The sequence below is a fragment of the Gadus macrocephalus genome, chromosome 2 (assembly GCF_031168955.1).
Source record: "Gadus macrocephalus chromosome 2, ASM3116895v1".
Classification (NCBI taxonomy): Eukaryota; Metazoa; Chordata; class Actinopteri; order Gadiformes; family Gadidae; genus Gadus; species Gadus macrocephalus.
This window is the reverse complement of record NC_082383.1, coordinates 8732699-8741403: the sequence shown is the minus strand read 5'-3', so window position 1 is coordinate 8741403 and position 8705 is coordinate 8732699. Positions and strand designations below refer to the sequence as shown.

General features: G+C 48.8%; 1 protein-coding gene across 1 annotated transcript in view; it reads right to left on the bottom strand.

Annotated features, from left to right (window-relative positions):
• The window catches only part of dhx58 (DEXH (Asp-Glu-X-His) box polypeptide 58), a 375030-nt gene that overhangs the window by 71577 nt on the left and 294748 nt on the right, over nt 1–8705 (bottom strand). The window lies entirely within an intron of this gene.

Here is an 8705-nt window from a genome sequence, read left to right as displayed (position 1 = left end):
GGGCCTGATAAGGCCGGCACTCATCAATTTCTATTTTAATATGGCACAGTTGCAAGGAGGAGGAAGAGAGGTAGGAGGAGGTGGTGGAGGAGCGGGGGTAGGAGGTGGTGGAGGAGAGGGAGGAGGCGCTGGTTGAGGAGAAGGTAGGAGGAGGTGGTGGAGGAGCGGTAGAGTTTAGATTCTCTGCCCGGCCCGACCCGAAGGCCGGGTTGGGCCGGTATTTCCCACCACTATCCTCGGGCCGGGTCGGGCCGGGCCTTTGATCAAGTTTTCTTTTTTTTAATCGTTGCTTTATTGGCCTAATATGAGGAGAAATCTATCTATGCCATCAACAGAAATATTATAGGCCTTTATTACACGGGTCTTCTCAATGCCGTGGAACGCTCCGTTCACTTGCATGGGCTCTTCACAACTTCCGGCTGTGAATTATATTTGATAATTCACGGTTGGTAAGTATAATTGACCGCTGTCAAGGAAAACAAATAACTTTTTTCCTCTAATGATGTCTTTGGTATCTCCGCAAGTAGTCCGGTAACTTGTCAACCCCAGCGTCTTCGGTTGCTAAGCGACGTCAACGTCTTTGGCAGACTATTTCTCTGCCGATCAACACTACGATTGCTGGTAACAAATAAATTGTAAAAAGGCACACCATGTGAAGTTATGTTTTCGTTTTGGCAAGTAGCCGTGTAATAAGCGGGATAATGTATAGAACGTCGCCGGTCATTATCGAAAATAAGCCCCTTCAGGGAGAAGCAAGACACCTCCACTGCGCGTCGGTGTCCTGTTTGCCCTGTCGGAGCTTATGACCGGCTATACATTCTATACATTACCCCTTGCATATATATTTAGCAGAGTAGGCCTCCTAGGCCATCCAAACTAGTTCATTCTCGTTCATTGTCTGTGTTCATCATTGTTCACGTTTCTTCTTCATTCAGATCTTTTTGCAATCAATTCCATTTTGAATAAACAAACAGCGTAGTTACATGCTTCGTCCTTGTTGCATTATTTATTAGATAATTCTTAACAGATTTCTGTAGTTCAAACAACTCCGAATTGTATTTGAGAACGTCAGATATAACAGCCCATGTATTAAAAAAATGTGGGGTTGAATTCGGGCTTGGGCTCATAATTACAGTTAATGCGTCGGGCCGGGCCGGGTTCAGACATTTTCTGGGCCCGATCTAAGCTCTAAGGAGAGGGAGTAGGAGGTGGTTGAGGAGAGGGAGTAGGAGGTGGTGGAGGAAAGGGAGGAGGAGGTGATTGAGGAGAGGGAGTAGGAGGTGGTGGAGGAAAGGGAGGAGGAGGTGGTTGAGGAGAGGGAGTAGGAGGTAGTGGAGGAAAGGGAGGAGGTGGTTGAGGAGAGGGAGTAGGAGGTAGTGGAGGAAAGGGAGGAGGAGGTGGTTGAGGAGAGGGAGTAGGAGGTGGTGGAGGAAAGGGAGGAGGAGGTGATTGAGGAGAGGGAGTAGGAGATGGTGGAGGAAAGGGAGGAGGAGGTGGTTGAGGAGAGGGAGTAGGAGGTGGTGGAGGAAAGGGAGGAGGAGGTGATTGAGGAGAGGGAGTAGGAGGTGGTGGAGGAAAGGGAGGAGGAGGTGGTTGAGGAGAGGGAGTAGGAGGTAGTGGAGGAAAGGGAGGAGGAGGTGATTGAGGAGAGGGAGGAGGAGGTGGTGGAGGAAAGGGAGGAGGAGGTGATTGAGGAGAGGGAGGAGGAGGTAGTGGAGGAAAGGGAGGAGGAGGTGGTTGAGGAGAGGGAGTAGGAGGTAGTGGAGGAAAGGGAGGAGGAGGTGATTGAGGAGAGGCAGGAGGAGATGGTGGAGGAAAGGGAGGAGGTGGTGATTGAGGAGAGGCAGGAGGAGATGGTGGAGGAAAGGGAGGAGGAGGTGATTGAGGAGAGGGAGTCGGAGGTAGTGGAGGAAAGGGAGGAGGTGGTGGTTGAGGAGAGGGAGGAGGAGATGGTGGAGGAGCGGGAGGAGCAGGAGCAGAGTCAGGAGGAGGTGGCGGAGGGGAGGTGGGAGGAGGAGATGGGCGAGAGGGAGGAGGAGGAGGTGGGCTAGAGGTAGAAGGAGAGGGAGGAGGAGGAGGAAGAGAGTCAGGAGGAAGTGGTGGACTAGAGTAAGGAGAATATAGTGGAGGAGACTGAGGAGGAGATGGTGGTGAGGACGGAGGAGGAGGTGAGGGAGGAGGGGGGGAGAGGGAGGAGGAGGAGAGGGAGGAGGATGAGGAAGTAGAAACCAAGCTAGGCATGGAAAGGGGTAAGATAAGATAATGGGGGAGGGAGGATCAGGAGGAGGTGGTGGAGGGGAGGGAGGGGGAGTTGGTTGAGGAGAGGGAGGAGGATGAGGAGGGTCAGGAGGAGGGGGTGTATGAGAGGGAGAAGGAGAGGGGGGGAGGGAGGAGGCGGAGGATGAGGAAGTAGAAACAAAACTATGCATGAAAAGGGGTAAGATAGGATAATGGGAGAGAGAGAGAGAGAGAGAGAGAGAGAGAGATAATCCTTTGTATTTTTTATGAATTACTTGGTGAATAAGATGCAATGATGAAGTGAGAAATTAGGATTGAGAGAGAGAAAGAAAGAGAGAGCAAAGAGAGAGAGAAACAGAAATGGAGAGAGAGAGAGGGAGGGAGGGAGGGAGGGAGGGAGGGAGAGAGAGAGAGAGAGAGAGAGAGAGAGAGAGAGAGAGAGAGAGAGAGAGAGAGAGAGAGAGAGAGAGAGAGAGAGAGAGAGAGAGAGAGAGAGACGCAGATAATCCGTTGTATTTTTTATGAATAATTTGACGGTTCCAAGGCACTTTTTTCTGAGGGGGTAGCGCACTTTAATGAGCCCCCAATTGTGTGCATGGCCTCATGTGAAATTAAAATGCAGTGGAGCGGGCTTTTACTGACACACACACACGCACACACACACACACACACACACACACACACACACACACACACACACACACACACACACATACACACATACGCACACATCTATGCACGCACACATTCCCACACACACCACAGTGCTAACATGTAATAAAATGGCACTCCAAATTAGCTCTCTACAAAATGAGTTATGTGTGTAATAAAACAGAGGGCTGTCAGGGACAGCTTACTCTGGTCTAATGACCAAATGATCAGAACCATTTAGAACCCATAACCCACCCATCTGCTCTGCAAGTAGATCAACACACTGCCGCTTAACACAAGGATACGTTTGGGATGCACAACTTTACCGTGGTCTTGCCCTGTACTGAATTGTAATCATTGTTGCATACACTACAGAGATGCAGAGATGAACTGCGAAGGAGAAACTCGCTCCTAGTCCATTGAAACACAGAGCATGAATGATTGTGTTTAGTAGTCGTATAGATAGGTTTGAACCAATGTGCATACCATTTATCTATTATCTTTTGTATTTTTTTTATATTTGATGCATTTTGTGTGTACATTTTACACTTTTTAAATTCGTGACTAGTAGAATTTCAAAGAGCCAACATACCAAGACCAAACCTACCAAGCGATCAAATCAAATTCTGCTCAGCAAAGGAACAACCATTATCTTCCATTATCAATGGTTGACTCCAGATATTGGGGATCACGTTTTGTTGCTGGCATCTTCAAAGGCAACAGCCAGCCCAGTAATGATAATTCATACAGGCACACATGCACACAAAATACATTTAAAAAACAACATACATACAGAGAGGTATAGTGAGTTTTCGCTCGATCAGCGGGTCACACTGCTTAGTTTCTGAGATGATGAGAGGGAGAGAAAAGGATAGAGAGAGAGAGAGAGAGAGAGAGAGAGAGAGAGAGAGAGAGAGAGAGAGAGAGAGAGATCTTGTTTGCACATGTCTACTGATCAATACACTGTATGTCGTTCCTCAGATATATATTTACTCGGGGAGTCTGTCCACTTTAATTGGATGGGCAGGACTTGCGTTAAAATCCCCTTCGAGTTCAATGAAAGCAATGATAGCCTCTATGACAGTGATGTTAACACCAGCACTCTGCGGCTGCAGAGTACCATTCCATGGGTAATTGAGTGTGTCGGGTGGCGAGAGACTGGACTTTGATCTGACAGACTGCCAATCTCCCTGGCAGTCTGTGTCATCACACGAGTCTTCAGGGGTTACGAAGGGGGTTGATTGACGGGCCAAATGACAGGAGGTATTGTCTAAGGATATGTGTGTGTGTGTGTGTGTGTGTGTGTGTGTGTGTGTGTGTGTGTGTGTGTGTGTGTGTGTGTGTGTGTGTGTGTGTGTGTGTGTGTGTGTGTGTGTGTGTGTGTGTGTGTGTGTGTGTGCGTTGGTGTGGGCTGAAGTGCCAACCCAAGTGGTAGCATATATTCATTCACCCTCACATGTTTTTTGGTGACTTTTTGTGACAGAAGGCATTGTCTTTGCCTTCCGTGGTATGTTTTCTAAAAGGCTCGGGCAATGTGGAGGAATTCCCCTTCACTGAGATATCTCAAACAATCCTGAATGAGAGAATGAGTTCCTTTTTGAATTAATCCAAGACTCACTCACTGGATTTTCCCAGCACCCTCGGCGCCGGCGAAATCCCCGGATCGGTATCACCTCCAGACATGCCAGGGACTTCTCCGGTGGCCTTGTCTTTTACTTTAAGCTGAGGATCATAGCCTCGTGTCTGGGCGGTCGAGCTAGGGGGGGGGCGGCGGTGAGCCGAAATACCCCAAGGGGTCATTCTCATTAAAGCCCAAAAAACGATGGGGACTGCCTGATCTCTGCTATTCGGATTCCTTTCTGCAAAAGAAAAAACAGGACAAGAGGGGATGACCCCTATCTCCGTGATGAATTCAGTGCGGGACGTGAACAGAGGGAAAAATCAATGGAGCGCGGTCGGGGTTGTCGGCGGAGGGAAGGAGAGAAAATGAAAAGGATATATATATAGCGTCGGTTCACTGGGGGCTAAAGTGTGTGACTCCCTCGGGGAGGAGTTCGGGGGAGGAGAGAGGTGAGTGTGTGTGTTTGTGCTTGCGTGTGTGTGTGTGATGGAACTCCCGTGACTTATCGGCCCGGTTCTGGCAGTCGATTGGATTGTTTGCATTGACTGAGCCTCAGGTCTTTCACTTGATATTTAAATGGCGAGCGGAGGTGTGAGGTGTGAGAGAGAGAGAGAGAGAGAGAGAGAGAGAGAGAGAGAGAGAGAGAGAGAGAGAGAGAGAGAGAGAGAGAGAGAGAGAGAGAGAGAGAGAGAGAGAGAGAGAGAGAGAGAGTTGGTGTTGAAGGTTAGAGGACTGATGGCATTTGTTCTTCTGAACTGGTGATCTCTATCTTAATCTTGTCCTGTAATTGTTCAAAACAGAACAATGACAATGCTAGCTCAATACCAATACCAATTGTCACAACCCGGCTCAACGGCGATGACAAAAACGGGAGAGACGGTGCATTTACCAATATAAAATAAAGGTTTATTTCCGTACAAAACATAACTAAACAAAACCGCCAACGAAAACCCCAAAAGGTGTGGACGCCTGCAAGGAGCCAAGGAGTAGCGCGCACAACAGGCAATCAGCTGCTCTTTTATTCGGCTGGAGCACCGGTCCCAGGTGCTCCAGATCCAGCTGATGTCATCAGCTGGTCATCAGCTGGTCACCTTAATGAAGATAGGTAGTCAATAAGTAGGCGAGGTCGTCACACACCCCCCCATAAAGTCGGTGTACCAAAGGGAACACCGGCACATACTAACCAAATTGACCTGAAATTATCCTCCCCAAAAATATAGTAATTCAAAGACAAGACAAATCTAAGAAAGAAAACACATTCCACCCTGGCCATGTCATGCTCCTTTTCCACCTGACCTCAGCAACCCTGGTACCTGGAGAAGCAAATTAAGAGAACAGACAGAAGAACACAACACAAACAGCATGAAATGGCACCACTAGTCACATTCACTCATGGCAAAGGAGCACTTGACAGCGCGTCAGCAATGACATTATCCACCCCTTTGATATGCCAAATATCAAGATCATATCCCTGCAGAAACTAAACCCATCTCATCAACCCCTGATTCGGACACCGCAATGACCTTAAAAAGGTCAGAGGATTATGATCTGTGTAAACCACAAGGGCCGCACCTCCTCCCACATACCGACCAACTCATCTCCATACCGACCAACTCATCTCCATACCAACCAACTCATCTCCATACCAACCAACTCATCTCCATACCAACCAACTCATCTCCATACCAACCAACTCATCTCCATACCAACCAACTCATCTCCATACCAACCAACTCATCTCCATACCAACCAACTCATCTCCATACCGACCAACTCATCTCCATACCAACCAACTCATCTCCATACCAACCAACTCATCTCCATACCAACCAACTCATCTCCATACCGACCAACTCATCTCCATACCAACCAACTCATCTCCATACCAACCAACTCATCTCCATACCAACCAACTCATCTCCATACCGACCAACTCATCTCCATACCAACCAACTCATCTCCATACCAACCAACTCATCTCCATACCAACCAACTCATCTCCATACCGACCAACTCATCTCCATACCAACCAACTCATCTCCATACCGACCAACCATCCCTTTTCCATACCAACCAACTCTTCACAATACCTGGTGCCTAGCCTTTAATGCAGGGCAATCTGCCTTCCAATGTCCCTCCTCGTGACAATAGTTACAGCTTCTACTGCTGTCAAAACTGCTCCGTGAGTGAGACTCGGATCTAAGCATGCCAGACTTCCCGGAACGCATCTGGTCAGCCGCCGCAACACCTCGCCTGTTTCCACCCCAGCCAGAATCATTGCGGCCGGGTGTGCGCTCTCTCACATCGCCCTTATGGAGCAGCACGTACTCATCTGCTGACACAGCCACTTCTGCAGCGGAGGCAACCTTCCGTTCACTAATGTAGGTCGCAATCAAACCAGGTAGCGTATTCTTAAACTGCTCCAAAATTACTAACTCACACAACTCATCAAAAGTAGATATATCAAGCGCAGCCAACCAACGTTTAAAATGGGTAGTTAAATCCCGAACAAATTCAACATAGGTCTGGCCACTTTCCCTTTCCCAAGCGCAAAAACGTTGGCGATATGCTTCAGGCACAAGCTCATAAGCCTTCAGCACTGCAGATTTTATTTTAACGTAACTACCGCTATCAGCCGTGCTCATAGACGAATATGCCCCCTGCGCCTTACCCGTGAGGACGCACTGGAGCAGCAGAGCACAGTCCTCATCAGACCAACCCCTCGCCGCGGAAACACGCTCAAAAAGCACAAAAAATTAGTCAGGATCCCTCTCATTAAACGGTGGCAACAGCCGTAAGTTGTTGATGTCAAAGGGCCGCGCGCACCGACCCCAGACACCTGCCCCCTCTGACTCTCAGCAGCCAGACGATAACCCTCCCGCTGGCGGATCACCTCCAGCTCTATTTGTTTTTTTGCTTCCATCTCACATTTAAATCTCTCATGTTCCAACTGCATCGTGAGGAGCTCTTTTTGCTGCTCAAACGTCAGCCCCTGAGTCTGAAAAGACATGCCTACGGCAGGTGGAGAAGCTGGCACCGGGCCAGACGCAAGGACTCCCAGTTCAATAAGTTTTACCTTCAAAGCCATTTTAATATCTTCTTTACGCTTCCTTTCTATCCCGGCCACCGAATAATACTCAGACAGTTTCAACAGCTGTTCCTTTGTACACTTGTCCAAGGCCTCCTCTGACGGAGCCGCCACAAACGCTTCACATTCAGCCATCTCAAGACCACCACTAGGATTAAGCAAAACACACCGTTATGCCCGAACCGGACCAGCAAGACAGCGAAGTGTCCCCGTGCGCACTAAGAGGATGCCAGTTTGGAGTTTCCCCGCTAACTAAACATCAACCCCCTAACTAAACTCCCGGCTAGTCTTCATGCAGCGGGCAGTGGCGGGTACTTATGCACTAGAGACCGCTGACCCGGGAAAGCGACTAGCAAGCTAGCAACTCCCCCGAAATCACGGACATGCTCCCAAGACAATGCTTTAACCACTATGCCGCCACAACACTACCACGACCCCCGCAACGAACCCAAAGGGGAACGCCGCCATGCCTACCAGGGAAAACTCCGCACCGCACTAAGATCCACACGCTGAGGACAACACTTGTCAACCGGCTTTTTGGTACTGGCATAAATTAAGTGAGCAACCCTGATACTCACCCTGATCCGTCAGCCCACATGCACCATGAACTCTCCCCTTAACTACGGAAAAAACACTCGCAAAATGAGCAACAACCGTTTTACCCGCAAGGCAAACAAACAAAGGCAAAACAAAATCTACACTCAACTATTGCGCAAACCGAATGGACGAGCCCCCATTTGTCACAACCCGGCTCAACGGCGATGACAAAAACGGGAGAGACGGTGCATTTACCAATATAAAATAAAGGTTTATTTCCGTACAAATCATAACTAAACAAAACCGCCAACGAAAACCCCAAAAGGTGTGGACGCCTGCAAGGAGCCAAGGAGTAGCGCGCACAACAGGCAATCAGCTGCTCTTTTATTCGGCTGGAGCACCGGTCCCAGGTGCTCCAGATCCAGCTGATGTCATCAGCTGGTCACCTTAATGAAGATAGGTAGTCAATAAGTAGGCGGGGTCGTCACACAATACAATTAAAATGTTACTCACACAACATCCACTGAATCGCACACAGTTTTCTGAAATGCGCAAGCTAACAAGCTTATC